This window comes from Aethalodelphis obliquidens, unplaced genomic scaffold, assembly GCF_003676395.1.
Source record: "Aethalodelphis obliquidens isolate GAN/ISIS:26980383/991018 unplaced genomic scaffold, ASM367639v1 scaffold8, whole genome shotgun sequence".
Lineage (NCBI taxonomy): Eukaryota > Metazoa > Chordata > Mammalia > Artiodactyla > Delphinidae > Aethalodelphis > Aethalodelphis obliquidens.
This window is the reverse complement of record NW_020837952.1, coordinates 17,422,474-17,441,599: the sequence shown is the minus strand read 5'-3', so window position 1 is coordinate 17,441,599 and position 19,126 is coordinate 17,422,474. Positions and strand designations below refer to the sequence as shown.

The 19,126-nt window shown below is 42.7% G+C and overlaps 1 non-coding gene and 1 pseudogene across 1 annotated transcript; one reads left to right on the top strand and one right to left on the bottom strand.

The window, feature by feature from the left end:
• Window positions 1-19,126, top strand: part of LOC113621267 (40S ribosomal protein S10-like) — a 121,367-nt pseudogene that overhangs the window by 2,363 nt on the left and 99,878 nt on the right.
• Window positions 3,428-3,500, bottom strand: TRNAG-CCC (transfer RNA glycine (anticodon CCC)). The gene has a single exon. It is a non-coding gene; the product is annotated as a tRNA-Gly (tRNA).

The window sequence follows — 19,126 nt, the reverse complement described above, 5'->3', positions numbered from 1 at the left end:
CATCCCGGACAAGAGATCGAACCCATGTCCCCTGCATTGGCAGGCAGATTCTCAACCGCTGCGCCACCAGGGAAGCCCCTGAGTAGGATTTCTGAAGCGCTTGAGGAGGTACAAATACGAGTAATGACAAGGCCCAGGGTTGCCAAAAAAAAGAGACCTAGAGGGATAAGGTGAAGGGCACAGAGAGATCGAGGAACCAAGAGATCAAGGCTAGACATCATTGAGGACGATGGGAGGGTTGAAGACAGAGATCTCTGCATTAGAGGAGCTGATATAAGGGGACTAGGGGAATGCCTGGGCTTTCTGGGGGTGGGAAGTATAGGGGTGGAGAGAAGGGGAATAACATGTCCATGTCCTCATCCTCAGAACCTATAAATCTGTTACCTTATATAGCAAAAGAGATTTTGCAGATGTGATTAAGTTAAGGATTTTGAGATGGGGAGAGCATCGTGAATTATCCAGATAGGATCAGTGTAATTGCAAGTGTCCTTAAAAGAGAAAAAGGAGGCTGGGGTCAGCAGAAGAGATGTGAAGACTGTGGAAGCAGAGGTTTGAGTGATGCGATTGCCAGCTTTGAAGATGGAGGAAGGGGTCACAAGCCAAGAAATGCAAGCAGCCAATAGAAGGTAGAAAAGGCAAGGGAATAGATTCTCTCCTGGAGCCTCCACAGGGAATGCAGACCTGCTGACACCTTGATTCAGCCCGGTGAAATCCATTTTGGAGTTCTGTTTATGCTAAGACAATAAATTTGTGATGTTTTATGCCCCTTAGTTTGTGGTAGTTTGTTACAGCAGTCATAGGAAACCAATAGAGCTGGGAAGCTGATTGATATGAATTTTTTCAAAGGGAGGGCTTTTGAAAAAATGTGCAAGAGCAATGTGGCAGAAGGCTAAAGCCAGGAGAAACTACCTCTGGCCATCAGATAGAGCATGTGTGCACAGATGAGCTGTCTCCACTTGCGAGGGCTGCAAGACACAAGAGTCCTCCAGGGAAATCCAAGTTTTCAGTTGCAGCCAGGAAGGAGAGGAGGTAGTGAGTGAAAAGGTTAACAGTGTAGAGGATTATTTTAAGTTTTGGCAATAGATCAAGTCTTTCAAAGTGTACAATGTAAATAGTTAGAGGTCAGGTCCTGGGAGAAGACTGAACTGAATAGGAATAAAAATGCTTAACAGGATCTGTGGCCTCCATGGGTAGCACGCTGTGCACATACCACGGGCCATTGCTGAGAATCACAGGGAAGAGGAAGCCAGGGCCTTGAGTGAGGGCTAGGAAGGCCAGAGAGGGAACTTTGTTCAGCAGTTTTAATTAAAAGCTTTTTGACTCCCCCTTCAACTTAGCTGGCCAGTTTTCACACAGACTGCCTGCCTCTGGTGGTCTTAGTCATTCCAAAATTAAACGTTTGCTTTTTGAAAATTTATTTATTTTGGCTGCTTTGTGTCTTTGTTGCTGCGCGCCGGCTTTCTCTAGTTGGGGCGAGCGGGGGCTACTCTTCATTGCGATGCGAGGGCATCTCATTGCGGTGGCTTCTCTTGTTGTGGAGCATGGGCTCTAGGCTCATGGGCTTCAGTAGCTGTGGCATGTGGGCTCAGTAGTGTGGCTTGCGGGCCCTAGAGCACAGGCTCAGTAGTTGTGGCACACGGGCTTAGTTGCTCCGCGGCATGTGGGATCTTCCCAGACCAGGGCTTGAAGCTGTGTCCCCAGCATTGGCAGGCAGATTCTTAACCACTGTGCCACGAGGGAAGCCCTAAACATTTGCTTTTTAAAGGACTGGGACCAACTTTGTGCGGACCACATCACGTGCAATGCCAAGTCATCAATAACTGTCATAAACATGTCAAAATAAACTCGTTTCTTCACAAGCTATAATAAAAATTTGTTTCTGATTTTGAGAGAGTCTTACCCATATTAGGCTCGTAAGTGCTCATTGGATTTAATTGAATTAAGATAAGTCATAACGTGCTAGAAATCTTGGATTTGCTCCACATGAGAGCTAAATCAGAGAATCATGAAGGAGCTATGTGGAAGGGACCTTCTATGCAAATGTCAGATTTATGACCTCAAACCCTTTAGCCCTGTTAGCTGGGCTCAACCACATGTGGGTCAAGGCTGTCCTTCTATACCTCTGGCAAAGACCTAGAACAAAAGCATGTTTAGTTTCTTTCCACTAGGCCTACCCCCTGCATACTGACTTTTAGATATTACCACGTCCATCAGGAGGGGAGGCCGGAAGGGCACCCCCAAAGGAAAGAACAAAGGAAAGAGAGCATTTCTCTAGGGGAACTGGAGCAGAGCTGGCCTTGGCCACCCACCCTCTGGTCCTCACCAGGATGGGCATCCCTCCCAAGCAAATGGTCGATCCCAAGTCTCTTTTACCACACCAGCAGCAAAGATAAGAAGAGTCCAAGAGAGACAACAGTAAAAAGAGATAGAAATCCAAGAGACCAGCCAGTGGCAAGGCAGAGTTTTTTGTTTTGTTTTCCATATCCTTTTCCATTATGGTTTATTACAAGATATTGAATATAGTTCCCTGTGCTACACAGTAGAACCTTGTTGTTTATAGATATAGTAGTTTGTCTCTGCTGATCCCAAACTCCTAATTTATCTCTCCCCCACCCCCTTTTCCCTTTCGTAACCATAAGTTTGTTTTCTGTGAGTCTGTTTCTGTTTTGTAAATAAGTTCATTTATATCATATTTTAGATTTCACATATAAGTGATATCACATGATATTTGTCTTTGTCTGACTTACTTAGTTTGATAATCTTTAGGTCCATCCATGTTGCTGCAAAATATTTATTTATTTGGCTGCGTTGGGTCTTAGTTGTGGTGTGCAGGCTCCTCTCTAGTTGTGGCACGCGGACTTCTTTCTAGTTGTGGTGCACGGGCTTAGTTGCCCCACAACATGTGGGATCTTAGTTCCCTGACCAGGGATCGAACTCATGTTCCCTGCATTGGAAGGCGGATTCTCAACCACTGGACCACGAGGGAAGTCCCTATATTGCATCTTCTTTATCCATTCATCTGTTGATGGACATTTGGGTTGCTTCCCAAATGTAAATAGTGCTGCTATGACCATTGCAGTGCATGTATCTTTTCTAATTAGAATTTTCTCTGGATGTATGCCCAGGGATTGCTGGATCGTATGGTAGCTCTATTTTTAGTTTTTTAAGGAACCTCCATACTGTTTTCCACAGTGGCTGTACCAATTTACATTCCCACCAACAGTGTAGGAGGGTTCCCTTTTCTTCACACCCTCTGTAGCATTTATTATTTGTAGACTTTAAAAAATATTTATTTATTTATTTGGCTGTGCTGGGTCTCAGTTGTGGCATGCAGGATCTTCGTTGCCGTGTGCGGGATCTTTGTTGTGGCATGCGGGATTTTTAGTTGTGCCATGCAGGATCTTTAGTTGTGGCATGCGGGATCTAATTCCCTGACCAGGGATCGAACCTGGGCCCCCTGCATTGGGAGCGCAGAGTCTTAACCACTGGACTACCAGGGAAGTCCCATCCCTAGACTTTTTAATGATGGGGCAAGGCAGAGTTTTTAACCTTTGTTGATTATATCAAAAGTTCCACCCCTTCGCACCATGGCCCAATTATGTCCTTGACTTTCACCCACAGAAAACTCTCTACCCCCGTTGGGGTGGGTAAGAAGGTGGGGAACATTGAGTTTCTCCCTACAAACCAGCAAATACCATTCCCTTTCAAACTCCAAGCTCTTAACTTAAAAGTTATTGATATCTATGTGTGTTGTGTATACTTTCATCCGTTTGTTCCTTCTTGTGTAAAAAGCTAATTACTTCTTTAATTAAGCACTCTTCACTCTTGTTAGAGGTGTTACCATATTCGAGAACATTTTCTGCTCTTGGCTTCCCAGTGGACCAGGTCATGCATTTTCAGGAACCAGCTGGTATTGTTTATTTGTACAGTGCGTATCAGGTGCGAGAACGATAATTTACTGCCTCTCAAATACCTATTTCTCCCCCTCCAAATGGGTGCACCTGCATCAGAACCCGGGGTGTCTGCACTCAATTATCACTAAAGACTGATCTCAGCTAGCTAACAAGTCTCCAAAGCCAGACACAGAGTCAGCTGTCTTGGAAATGCTTGTCTGTGCATCCTGAGGAGCTGTGCAGGCAGATGTGGGTGAGGACCCACCACATCTATAGATGTGCTATAGAAATGTGCTGTAGAAATAGGATTGAGACACACAGAATCTCTGCCTGCCGGATCACCATGCTGCTCAGTCTCATAGTAATAGTTATCCTCAGTGCAGGAAAAGCAAAAGGGTTATTCTGAATTATCTGACCACTTATCCTTTCATAAATATTGAGCTGGGTATTCTCAGGGCTGGTCCTTATCTTTCTGAGACCAGAATCTGCAACAGGGCCAATCAGATGAGCATGCAATCTGTATAGTTACACAGGATCCTTCATTTAGAAAGGCCCGTGTTGGTTTAATGCTCTGTTGCTGCTGTCTTGAAATTCTTAACAACTTTTAAATAAGGAACTCAGCATTTTTATTTTGCACTGAGCTCTGCAAATTATGTAGCCTATCCTGGTCTCCAATATGGTTTCTTTGGTTGAAAATTTCTAGTTTCAGGCTTACTTCTCTAATCGTCTGAAACCCTATTCTGTGTGATTTTATTTATTGTGTCTCTATCCAGATTTCAGACTGCAGGTTTCCCAAGGGCATGGACTTTCTTATATCGTTTCCTCCAGGGCTTAGAAGAGGGGCTGACATATCATAAGTAGTCAGACAGTGTTTGTTGAATGACTGAATGCTTGAAAGAGGCCTCAGGGATATTCCCATAGCCAAGGTAACAAGCAGACTATTGGGATAGTGCCGCATTTGGTAGCAAGTTCACCATAAAATGGTCATTAATTCTGGACACTCCTTCCCTACTTCCTCCTGAGCCACTTTTCTGTGTCTGAGTTGTAAGCTGCTTTAATGCTTGATTGCCCACACTGATTCTTTGCTCACCTGATTTCTGATTCTATAAGCTGAGCAGGGAACCTTGTAATGACCCAGACAACCATGTTAATGGGCAAGCTGAGTTGCCGTCGTCTGGGTTCAGGGGGACAGAGTTTTGAACTGGGGTGTGGGCACACCTTCACCCTGGCCAACTGAGCTGTGGGGTCTTAGAGAAGTAAATGTGAGAGCAAACACTGTGACTTCTGAGATGGTTCTATAAAGAGGTGCCACCCTGTCCACTCATGGCAGTTGGACCATGAACGTGAGCACCAGCAGCCCCATAAGAGCTACATCTGTGCTGTGGGTCATTGTGGATGTACTTCCCTTGGAATATTTAAGGTGCCTGGCCCAACAATTTTTACTTCATTTTAAACAAATTCGAGGAGAATAATTTAAAAATATTTTTTTAAATTAATTATTTTATTTTTAGCCGTGTAGGGTCTTCGTTGCTGCGTGCAGGCTTTCTTTAGTTGCAGCGAGTGAGGGCTACTCTTTGTTGTGGTGTGTGGGCTTCTCATTGCGGTGGCTTCCCTTGTTGCGGAGCAGGGGCTCTAGGCTCACGGGCTTCAGTAGTTGTGGCACATGGGCTCAGTAGCTGTGGCTCACGGGCTCTAGAGCGCAGGCTCAGTAGTTGTGGCGCACAGGTTTAGTTGCTCCACAGCATGTGGGATCTTCCCGGACCAGGGCTCGAACCCATGTGCTCTGCATTGGCAGGCGGATTCTTAACCACTGCACCGCCAGGGAAGCCCTAGAGGAGAACAATTTAAAGCAAACACCTATGTCTGGGGACCACAAATAGGATTCATTTCCAAAGACAGCCTGGAACACTGTATTGAATAGAGTTTTAAGACAGAAAAAAGTGTGGGGATGAATTAGGAATACCTGCATGGACACTTACGCTTGCATTTATTGAGAGTCTAGCACAGTACTGGATACGCGGTAAATGCTCTATTTGCATTTATTGACTGAATAAATAAATCAATGAAGATTTGCCATTGAAGAGGGGCTTCAGAACATGTCACCCAAAATATGCCCGTTGGCGTATTGATGACTGTTCTGAGCCGAAAGCATCTGAGAAACGGCAGATGCAGGAAGGCCTCTATGACCTCCCCCTTTCTACCTAAAAGCCGGTCATAAAATTTCCCATGAGAAAGATGCCCTCCATGCACCAGGAAGAGAAGAACATTCTTATCACCAGAGACTGGGAGTCAGTGCCTAAAAGGACCTGTACAAACAAACCTACTAAAATAACCCTGATCTTCCATTAGTTTCCCCCATATGTTTCCTAGTCACTGTCTCACAATTTACTGCCTCCCAGCTCAAGCCCCTTTGTCTTGTCAAATTCTCAAAATTTATAGTTCTTCACATAAAATGGTATACAAGCTTTTTGGCCTAATGAGATTTTGGCCTTCTTCGTGTCTTTATTTTTGTTCTGAAATGACTGCATACACGTAAAAATGTTCAACAAAATGTGTACACTTTTCTCCTGTTAATCTGTCTTATGTTGGTTTAATTCTTAGTCCCTGCTATAAAACCTAAGAGGGTAGAAGGACGTTTTTCCTGCCTTTACACTGTCAATGCTCCGAGTATGTCCTCGGAAATAACTACGTAATTTTAACGAGTTCTTCAGCCTGAGCTTCAGTTTCCTTAGCTGTGAAAAAGACTTGAAATATCTTCTAGTCCTATTATTCTGTAATATCCTGTGATCATACCAATCTCTTTGTAAAATGAAGACAGCTTGTGTTAAACAATGTCCCCCTCCAACTCCATTTGGTCTGTGTATGCTTAAGGCTCCTATTTCTTTAAAGCCTTGCTGTGGGAGCCTGTCTTAATTTCTTTTTTCTCTCTTTCTTTTTAAAAAAAATTTATTATAGAAAATTTCATATATATATACATATATATGTATATATGTACATACATATATATGTGTGTGTGTATATATATATATATATATATATATATATACACATACATACACAAGTAAAAAGAATAGAATAATTAACCTCCATGTACCCATCTTTCAACTTCAACAATTATCTGCTCATGGACAAGCTTGTTTCATTTTTACTTCCATTGCCACCCTCTCCCACAAACTGGATTGCTTAAAAGCAAACTCTAGATAGCAGATCATTTAATACATTCAAATTTCAGTATAATGCTTCAAAAGATAAGGATTCCTTTTTAAAAATATAATCGCAATTTTTTTCTGCCTTAATTTCCAGTGCAGCGAAATATAGAGTATATTTGTCATAGAATTGTCAGAATACATTTCTTTTGAATCTGGATTGTAGCAAGTCTCGACTGTGGCTAATGCTGAGAGATGGGGATTTTAAGAATTACATCTTGAAGTGACCACTGTGACTTATGACCCAAACTCACAAGCTTGTTTCTTTAATGTTTTGTAAATCTAAGAGATGTATGTCCTCTCCAGAGATTTGGTACTCTTCACGGTAAAAACTGGAACAGAGACATTTGCTTTTGACTGTGGCTTCTATAGAGGGGGCTAAACCGAGAATATAATTAATTGCTTTTACTACATTTTTCTCTTTCGTCTTCCCAGCACCTCCCCTCAACTCATATCCAAACAATATGCTCCCTCCTAACTTCAAAAGAGGCTGCCCAGGGAACTTCTTTAGAAGATGACCCACAAAGTCAGATAACCAGAGAGGGTATCTGGGGGAACTGGGATATGATGGATTTGCCATTATTTTGTTTGTTTATTTTGAATCATTAAGGAATCAGGAAGTCGCAAGGATTCTATTATGGAGCTGGACCTCCTGCATCAGAGGAACTGCCTAACTTAATTTATGGAAAGCATCAGACATCAGGAAAGCTTATTGACCACACAGTCATTCACATGTGGAACTGACAACTGCCCTTATGGGGAAGCTTCCAGAACCCTGGGAATCCCTCCTGATCCACATGGTTTCTCCTTTAACCTACTCTGATCTCTGAACAGCTTCATTAGAGATTCATTCTTTGGAGTTAAGGTCTTGTCCCCTAATGAAAATAAAATGCTCATGGGAGAGAGAACACATTGAATGACAGTCAGCCATCATTTTTTAAAGTTTATTTTTATTGCAAAAGCAATATGCTTTTGTTGTTAAAAAACAAAACAAAACGAAACAGTGCAGAGAAGGCTAAGCATCCCTTGATCAGGACCACAGTGTTGCACAAATTCACACTGACTTTTAAAAAATTTTTTATTGGGGTATAGTTGATTTACAATGTTGTGTTAGTTGCAGGTGTACAGCAAAGTGAATCTGTTATACATATAGCCACTCTTTTTTAGATTCTTTTCCCATAGAGGCCCTTACAGAGTATTGAGTAGCGTTCCCTGTGCTATACAATGATATACACGCTGACTTTTCACACATGGGTTATGCAGCGTTATTTATTTATTTATTTTATTTTTGGCTGTGTTGGGTCTTCCTTGCTGTGCGGGGGCTTTCTCTAGTTGTGGCGAGCAGGGGCTACTCTTTGTTGCGGTGTGCGGGCTTCTCCTTGAGGTGGCTTCTCTTGTTGTGGAGCACAGGCTCTAGGCACACAGTCTTCAGTAGTTGCGGCAATGGGCTCAGTAGTTGTGGTGTGCGGGCTCTAGAGCACAGGCTCAGTAGTTGTGGTGCACGGGCTTAGTTGCTCCACGACATGTGGAATCTTCCCGGACCAGGGCTCGAACCCCTGTCTCCTGCATTGGCAGGCGGATTCTTAACCACTGCACCACCAGGGAAGACCCAGTTATGCAGGGAAGCCCCTGAGATCCTGCCCCTCTGGGACCACCCACTCCTTTATCCCAACTCTATCCTCCTGCTAGAGGGAAACATTTCTTTCTTTTTTTTTTTTTTTGGCGGTACGCAGGCCTCTCACTGTTGTGGTCTCTCCCGTTGCGGAGCACAGGCTCCGGACGCGCAGGCCCAGTGGCCATGGCTCATGGGCCTAGCCGCTCCCCGGCATGTGGGATCATCCCGGACCGGGGCACCAGAGAGGGAAACATTTCTATTAGCTCAGTAGAAATCCTCTAGACCTTTTTCTGTGCATTTGCATATGAGGATATGTACCCACAGAACACAAGGAACTATTTTGTGTTGTGTTCCTTGTTATTTAAATGATAAGGTAATGAATATATCATTCGGAGACGTACTTTTTAAAACTTTACTTGGAGATCTTCCCATATCAGTGTAGATATTTTTATATATGAAAACATTCAACCAATTTCACACGTGGTTGAAAAGATCAAATAACATAGAAGACATAAAAGCAGCTTTCATCCTTCTTAATACTCCTTTCTCTTGGTCCCATGTCTTGAAAACCACTTGGAAAACTTGCGCTTTAAATTCTCCTAACAGTTACTTTTATTTCTGTAAAAAAATATTTCTTGATTTAACAACTTGTAACATTGTGCGTTAACTTCCTGTTATGATGGGTGAGGATTTAACTTCTTCTCACTACCCTGCGTACCTGCTTCCCCTCCAGACACAGCTATAGTACCACTACCTCCACCGCTCACACCTGTACCTTCAAACCACCAACTCAACCTACACTCTTTTTTCCATCAACGTAGACTGTGCCTCTCAAATTTCTGTTTTGAAAGACAGTGATAAGGTAATTGAGCAATTCCCCTCTTCCACAGCAGACCTCCATCAAATTTTTTCTTGCCGAGACTGATATCGTTACATTGTATTGTGTCACCATAATCAATTTTCCATGATTGATCTATGGGTTGGTTTTAAGCTGAAAAACAACAAACAGCATGTGCATTATAAAACCCAGGGAAGTAGTGCTCCTGGCCTAACTCAGCAGTGCTGCCCATTGTACTTCTGTTCTTGAGATCTGTGGTCAGAGCTCCTGTACATTCAGGAGACACTCAGGAGCTTCAATTAGAAATGAATTCTCTTGGGGCTTCCCGGGTGGCGTAGTGGTTAAGAATCCGCCTGCCAATGCAGGGGACATGGGTTCAAGCCCTGGTCTGGGAGGATCCCACATGCCGCGAAGCAACTAGGCCTGTGCGCTACAACTACTGAGCCTGCGCTCTAGAGCATGTGAGCCACAACTACTGAGCCCGTGTGCCACAACTACTGAAGCCTGAGTGCCTAGAGCCCATGCTCTGCAACAAGAGAAGCCACTGCAAGGAGAAGCCCCCACTCGCTGCAACTAGAGAAAGCCTGCGTGCAGCAACAAACACCCAATGCAGCCAAAAATGAATAAATAAATAAATAAAAAGAAATAGAAATGAATTCTCCACCTCCTCCTCCTTTAGACTCATCTTTTATACTCACATTTTCCTCTTCCACTGTCTGTCTTTTATTCACACTTCCTGTTTTAGGCCCCTGTCCTCTCTCCCACTCTTCTTTTCCTTTGCTTCACCCAGCTGGGAGCCTCTTCTGGATTCAGGCAGGCTGTATTAGTTTTGGCTTCCTTTGCTCTGTATCAACAGTCCTCTCTCCACTCTCTGTTTTCTAGAAATAGTTTTGAAGACTCTCCTATTCTCTCTGTTGTGGATTTATATGCTTTTGTTTATTCCTTTGCTGCCATTTTAATGGTATCTTAGGTGAGAAAGAAGATAAATACTTGTGCTTAATCTACCGTCTTGAACCCAGATGTTCATATCTTACAATAAACTGTTTGATCTCCTGTTCCAAAAGGAGAACAATCTGAGAGAGGATTTTTGAATGTAGAAGACAAAAAATAATAACTAAGTGCAAATAATATTTTCCAAATTCTCTTCACTTTGCTATGCATATGACACTATTGACCACTCTCTTTTTTGAAACCCTCTCCTCCCTTAACATTTGAGATCCTGTCCTTTTTGCTTTCTTCTCAACCTAAAACACTCTTTCACCAGCTCCTTTTTCTTTACTTGTCTCTTTAAAGATTCATCCTCTTTCTTCTCTCTCACTTTCTTGTTATAATACCCACAAGCCAAAGACTCTCCAAATCTTGATCTCCAGTGCCAACCTCTTCCCTGATCTCCAGACCTTCATTTCAGGCTGCCAAAAGAACATCTTTGCCTGAATGTTCCACAGGCATTGAAGACTCTACATGCTAAAAACTGGGTTTAGTATCTTTCCATCACACCTTCTCTTCTGTGTGCTTATCTTGGTTAACAGAACTACCATCCAATGAGTCCCTGAAGCTAGAAATTTTGACTCTGTGGCAGACACTGGCCACAAACTTATTTCTCACTTCTCCATAGCACTGCTAAACTATGTTCCCCAGGTTCAATGCTATGAGGTATGGTCAATGGAATGTGGTAGGAAGTGATGGGTAAGCTCCAGGCCTAGCCCAAATGAAGTCTTTCTTGAGATCTTCCACTGTCTCCTTCTATGCCTCTTTGCTGGCTAGATGTTGTCACGGCTGTTTTTTTCCTCTGTGCATTCTGGAAAGGGCAATATCTCATTCTCCTTGACTCCGGAAGGGAAGTCACAGCTTCTGGAGGGATCGTTACTGAGAATGCGGTGTGATGGATAATTACATGTGTTGATTTCACTAGGCTATGATACCTAGTCGTTTAGTCAAATATTAGTCTATGTGTTGCTGTGAAGATATTTTTGTAGATGTGATTAACATTTAACAATGAGTAGACTTTAAGTAAAGCAGATTACCCTCCATAATGTGGATGGGCCTCATGTGATCCGTCCAACACCTTAAGAGCAAAGGCTGAGGTTTACTGAAGAAGAAATTGTGCCTCAGGCAGCATAGACGCCTTGCCTGCGTTCCCAGCCTGCTCGTCTGCCTGACACACTTTGGACTTGTCAGCCTCACAACTGCATGAACGGATTCTTTAAAATAAACCTTTCTCAATCTCCCTATTTTCCTGTGTATCTATCTAGCTATTGATCCCATTGGTTTCCTTTCTCTGGTGAACACTAACTAGTACACCAAAGAGCAAGCCAGTTCCTTCCCATAGGATTCTTTTAACATTCCTATCACCATGTCAGTCTGGGACTGGGTGTAAGCTGTGTCTGTACACACACCAGATACTGCCCAAGGAGAGAGATAAGCCACAAAGCTTTTTAAAGAAGTGAACCATAATGGCCCCTTCCCTACCCCATATTCTGAGGACAGGACTCTGGAAAAATGTGCATCCGGAAGTTTGGAATATCTTCTCAAAAAGATCCCGTTTCTCAAGCCCTCTCTCATCCCATATGTGTGCAAGAACCCAGAATGAGGATTGAGCTGGAGAACAGCAGGGATCCTAATGTAACTTGTAGAAGTCACTTTTGTCCTGACTAGGGCCCACGATACGATATATGGCTCTTCCTGAGAAGGAGTCAAGGAAGGAAGGAAAGGAAGGAAAGGAAAACACTAAAAATGTCACCTGAGGCAGGGGTCCCCAACCTCCAGGCCACAGACTGTTACCGGGCCTGGACCGTACTATGAAGAAAGCAAAATTAAAAGTAGTTTTCAGGACTTCCCTGGTGGCACAGCGGTTAAGAATCCACCTGCCAATGCAGGGGACATGGGTTCGAACTCTGGTCCGGGAAGATCCCACATGCCGCGGAGCAACTAAGCCCGTGCGCCACAACTACTGAGCCTGTGCTCTAGAGCCCATGCTCCTCAACAAGGGATGCCACCACAATGAGAAACTTGCTCACCACAATGAAGAGTAGCCCCTGCTCGACGCAACTAGAGAAAGCCTGCATGCAGCAATGGAGACCCAATGCAGCCAAAAATAAATAAATAAATAAGTTTATTAAAAATAAATAAATAAAAAATTTTAAATAGGGCTTCCCTGGTGGTGCAGTGGTTGAGAGTCCGCCTGCCAATGCAGGGGACACGGGTTTGTGCCCCGGTCCAGGAAGATCCCACATGCCATGGTGCGGCTGGGCCCGTGAGCCATGGCCGCTGAGCCTGCATGTCTGGAGCCCGTGCTCCACAACGGGAGAGGCCACAACAGTGAGAGGCTCGCGTACCGCCAAAAAAAAAAAAATTTAAATACACTTTATTATTTTTTTAATCTATTTATTTGGCTGCTCCGGGTCTTAGTTGCGGCATGTGGGATCTTTGTTGCAGCATGAGGAATCTTTAGTTGCGGCATGCAGTATCTTTAGTTGCAGCATGCAGGATCTAGTTCCCTGACCAGGGACCAAAGCTGGGCCCCCGGTATTGGGAGCATGGAGTCTTAGCCACTGGACCATCAGGGAAGTCCCAGCTCCACTTCTCACTCTAGTTCTAGTCCCTTTGCCCCTGCTCCCTAAAGGGCATCCACCCTTTGTCCATTCCAAACTGGCTCCTTTCTATGGTCCTAGCTTGTCTCACTCCAAATGGATGCAAAATGCCAGCTGTTGGACCTGCTTTCAAAGATTGCATAAATCACCTTCTGTTTCCTGCCTCCAAACCACTGCTGTCTACCTTCACTGACCCCTATTTTGCTCCACTCTTCCATATCCTTCTCTGCTCCTGCCACTTCTTACTTTTTAACCACAACTCAAATTTTAGATATACACCCCATGGGTTAAATTATAGTTCCTGCCCTCCTGGCCCCCATCACCACAGCCTCCATAAAAGACATTCTCATCTTTCTTCCTGGACCACCTCTCTAGTTGGGGTTATTTCTTACCCAGTCCCCACACAAAGGTAAGAATTCAGATATACTCATAGGTCTCACACTCTCATTTCCCAATGTCAAAATCAAAGTCATCAGCTTCCTCCAGTACTCCTCCCATTCCCAGTTCTCTGCTTCTAACTGCCATGGTTTGAAGCTTTAAAGACATTTTAAAATCAGCCTTTTCTTTCATGATCTAATTTCATTTAGCATCAAACCCCGATGCCTCTGTATTTCTACTTCATCTCTCTAAACCAGGGCCTCATCACCACTCACACAGTGGTTTCTACACGGTCTCCCAACCTCAGTTCTTCCTCCAACCATCCTGCATATCACAGACATATTAATCTTCCTTAAATACCTCTTTCATCCTGCTATCCACTTACTCTAAAGACTTCAGGGCTCATTGTTTCCTAGAGTGTCATGTCTCTACTTGATGCCCTGTTGCAGAGGAGGGATGACGCTGAGTTGGGATATAGTTAGAATTCTACCATATATTAATATTAGCCCTAGAAGTTGGGCAAGTTAGCTAGCTTCCTTGAACCCTAGTTTTCTTATCTGTACCATGGTGATAATGTAAGAGCACTTTAAGAAAAAAAACTATAAGCTCCTATATAAATATGAGATATAATTGGGGTGTTAACATACTCTTTATTCTAGGCTATAAGATTCCCCATAAACTGGTCCCCAGGAAGCTGGAAGATTTCCCTTAAATCCTGGTCTTGAAATTCCCAAGGCAGACGCTCCCAGGACATAGATGGAGTCCATTGGATTGCCTCCAGATATTGAGTTTACTAAATTGTGACATTCCCTATTGGTCTTATTCTGGGTTAATAAAGTGGCTATAATCTGAGAAGAGGTGTCTTTGGGATCAGAAATAGGATTTTTGTGATCCTCACACTCAAAGGTGGTAATTAAAGCCTCTGTAAAGTGCCCAGAGAGAGTGAGGCAATAAGAGGACAGAGGGCAGAGCCTAGGGCAACACCAGCCCAATCGAATCATTTATGAGATTTCCTAGAGCCTAGCTCAGTGCCTACAGGGTAGTAAGTACTTGATAAACATTTTTTAAAATTCCTCTTATTTACTTCACATCATTTTAAAAAATTTATTTATTTTATTTTTATTTTTGGCTGCGTTGGGTCTTTGTTGCTGCACATGTGCTTTCTCTAGTTGCAGCAAGCGGGGGCTACTCTTAGTTGTGATGCACTGGTTTCTAATTGAAGTGACTTCTCTTGTTGCAGAGCACTGGGTCTAGGCGAGCAGGCTTCAGTAGTTGTGGCTCGCGGGCTTTAGAGCACAGGCTCAGTAGTTGTGGCACACGGGCTTAGTTACTCCGCAGCATGTGGGATCTTCCCGGACCAGGGCTCGAACCTGTGTCCCCTGCATTGGCAGGTGTATTCTTAACCACTGCACCACCAGGGGAGTCCCTACTTCACATCATTTTTTTAACAACCATAATGCTGTTATCATCCATAAGAAGTGAACAATAATTTCCTAATATTATCGCTTATTCATTTAATGTTGAAATTCAGAAAAGTAGTTTTGATAATTCATGGGAATCAAAAGTTTTGCTTTAGGCATATTTTTAGATGCTTATTGGAAAACTAAAAAGATATGTTGTCTACTAAGGAGGTGATGATATGAATTTAGAGTTGGGAGAGAAATTGGAGTGAGAGATGTGAACTTTGGAGTCAACACCTATATACAGAAGATGGTATTCAAAATTATGATTTATGGATGAGATTCCAAAGACAGAGTGTTCAGGGATTGGGCCTGGAGCCATGCCAACAGAAAAAAAGATTTAATTGCAGACCATTAAATAGTATGTATATATTTCATTCATTCATTGAACCAGCCACTCAATAGGTATTTATTAAATACCTAGAAAGGATTGGGTTATGTGCTGATTATTGAGAATACTTTGATAATCAAAATAAACACTGTTCTGGGGGCTTAGAGCTGGGGGTGGGGAGGTTGGAAACTGACCTTAATCAAGTAATCCTAACAGTACAATCACCAACATGATAATGCATAAACTAATCTGGAGTGTCAGGGAATGTGTTTCTACGAAAGTTATATTTAAGTTAAGATCTAAAGACTGGCCAAGTCGTGGGATGTTCAGTAAATTCTTATCAGCAGTGACTGATGTCCTCTGCTAGCTGACCCAGTGAAGAGACTCTGGCATGGAATTTCTGGGAAAGAGGAAGCAAGGGCTGTGCCAGATGCAGGATGCTAGGCAACCACGTCCTTTTCTGCAAGTGAAGCCTGGTAGGGTATTTCAAATCACTCTGTGGAGGTTGTTCCCCCCTGGGTACATAAAGTTGCCTTACTTAAGAAGGGTAATAATATTAAAAACCTGAGTTTGAAAATTACTTCGAAAAATATTGCAAAGGCACACACAAAGTTTAAGGCCCGTTTACACAATTACAAAGTTGTCCTCCTCAGTCACATACTTGGGCATGTCTTTGGGATAATCTCAGTGGAGACCCCTGTGTTTATAACCTGGTTAACACAGCATCCAGCACCATCCTGTCTGGGGAGAAGAGCGTACACTTTTGGCATCAGGCAAGAGACTTCAGCCTGGAACTAATACCTCCCCTTTATATAAAACCCAGCCCTGGGTTTTTACACCCTGCAACATTATTAATTCTCTTTGCCATTTGAAGGACACAAAGCTAAGTAGGTTAAGGATTAAAAGGAGTACGTGAGAAAAGCAATTTTTCTTGTTTCACTTTTGTAATTTTAAAAGAAAATAAAGCTTAGAAAGACAGGATGGAATTTCCTGGTAGAAACCACAGGATCAGGTTGCAATGTAATTGTCATGGTAAACAATGTGCCTTAGTAGGAGCTCACTGAGTTCAACCATTAAAAGGTTGCTTCTAGTGGTTGCTAGAACTTTCCAAGGCTTTCCTCAGGCTAACCGTGAGGCTATGCCCTCTAGCTATCTTTTTCCTCTCCTCCTTTTTACACCTTGCATAAAAGAATGTTCTAATCATAAAGCAGTATGTACATGCAGGGATTAAAAATGAATTATGGAAGCAAATATGATACGTGTGAGAAAAACAGACCATGCTGCTTCTGTTTATCAGCAATATTTTCATGGTGCTTTTTTTTTTCTTTAATTCGTGTTTTCTTCTCATCTGTCTTTGCGCACATCACACACCTTTTGGGAAACTGTCTCTTCATTAATCTTTCATGCTGTTTCTCAGAGCAATTTTGTATTTGATATTTTTACATTTTATAAATGTTGAGGGGGAACCATTGCAGAAAATATTAATGACTTCATATAATACAGTACTGTGATGTCTTCTAAATAAATACCTGTGTCACAGCTAGATTGCAAAACTAGTTATATAGTTTGAAAGGGCACTTTTCTTAACATTTGAAGTTATTATTCTATTTTTTTTATTTTCATTTCCTGCTCTTTTAATCAATGGATTCTTCCTTTTATTTAGCAAAGAGGTTTGATCCTCCAGTCTTTTTGAGTTTGCAAGTCTATGGAATCTCTATCATGCTGGAATGCACACAGCTCTGAAAACTGGTCTGGACCCACATAGGGCCTGCCTTGTCCTTGATCACCACAATTTATAAACCTCATCCCAGGCACTGTTTTTCTTTAGTCAGTAGTGTGTGTGTGTGTGTGTGTGTGTGTGTGTGTGTCCCTAAATCTCATACAAAAGTACAGCACCTCAGGGTTTAAAGAACATCATCCCCAAACCAACATGCTTTTATTTTATGACTGTCCTTGTTCTGAAAACAGCATGTTTTCAAAAGGCATGAGGTTGAAGCAAGGGGATAAAAGAAGGCACAAAGTAAAGTAGAAAGAAGATAACATTGGCCATGATCAGAGAAGAAAGCAGGAAAAGGAAAAAGGCAACTGAGACTAAAATTAAACAGGAGATCCCATGGTCTCTTATTTTTAGAACTTCCCCAATTTGATTCTCTTCCCAATATTTGCTGGACTTGGTATAAAAATTTTTAGCATTTGCAGAAACAGCCTGGATAGAGAGTGCTTGGATGGAGCAGGTACAGGCCACATGGGGTTAGCCTCCTTTCAGGAGCTGGACATGAATTCCTTTATTCCATGACTTCTGTGGACACGTAACAAAAATACATTCAAACTAGCTTCACCAAAAATGGGAAATTCACTTGAATAGCGATTAAGGTATCTCCCAGCACCTAAGGCAGGAAGTCTGATGAGGGTTCACAGGGATGGAACCAGAAATCAAGGACCACAGCCGCTACTCTATATTGGGATCTGTGTGGGTTTTTTATAGTTTCTGCACATCTCAGTTTTATTCCTCTCACTCACTCTGTACACTAGCTTTCTCTGCTTCTCTGTGCACTGGGCCTCTCTCTTTCTTTGCCTGTTCTCTCAGTTCCAAGGTCCCTGGTAAACTGATTAGCAACACAATACCCAAACTAAAAATGCTGGGCATAGAAAAGCTTTTAGGCTCATGCCAACCAGTGAATGGCCTCCCTCTGGATCAGGTGTCCCCTCTTATCCAATCAACTGAAGCCAGTGGCAGGGGCAGGGTTACATTATACAAACTTGACTTTACCATTGGGAATCCTTCTCAGAGAAGAGGGATTTGGTGCGGCAGAATTTCCAAAAGCTATCCATTACACTCTCATGCCTTAATTTTCACTTACTGTTTCAGCTCTGAGGAGAACTCTAGAGGGGAGAGAGGAAGTGAGAAAGTCCTGGCTTGTCCACTGAAATTCTGACACAAACTATCCAGACACTGGCAAATATTTATTGAACAAAATAGAAAGGAGACAATGTAATGTAGGAGAGGAAAAGCAGAGGGTGGTAAGCATGGGTGATAGTATTTAGTTTCATAGTCACTCTCTTGCAATGGTCTTTTAAAATTATTCTCATTTGGAAATGACTCCAAAGTGACTGCTGTACCCATACACAAATGTATACATACTCAACATCATTAGACTTCAGGGAAATGCATATTAAAGCCACCTTGAATATAATTTCACACCCAGTAGAATGGCTAAAATGAAAAGGATTGACAATTCTAAGTGAGGGTGAGAGTGTGGAGAAAATGGGAAGCCTCATACGTTGCTGGTGGGAGTGTAGAATGGTACAACTTTGAAAAACTCTTTGGTTACATATAAACCTACCCTATGATCCAGCAATTTCATTCCTAGGTATATACCCAAGAAAAATGAGTGTCTATATCTGCTGAAAGACATGTGCAAGAATGTTTATAGAAGCTTTCTTCTCCTCCTACCCCTTCTCCTCCTCTTCTCCCTACTGTCTCCTCTCCCTATCCCCGTCCCCCTCCTCTTAGGGACTGCCCAGTCTGTGGGCTGAAATGTTGCTGGCCGGCACTCTCATGACATCATATCAATAGATGACATCAACAGTGGTGTGGTGGAATGCCCAGCTAGTTAAGAACTACCAAAAAAAATTTTTTAATAAAGGGTTATTTGATAACCAATGGAAAAAAATTTCATTTCCCTTCCCCCACCCCTCCCCACCCCTCCCTCTCTTTCTCCTTCTCCTTCTATCTTTCTGTTATTTATATGAAAAATGACATTACGAAATCATTGTTATATGAGGAGTATAGTACATTTTCTATTGCTGCAGTA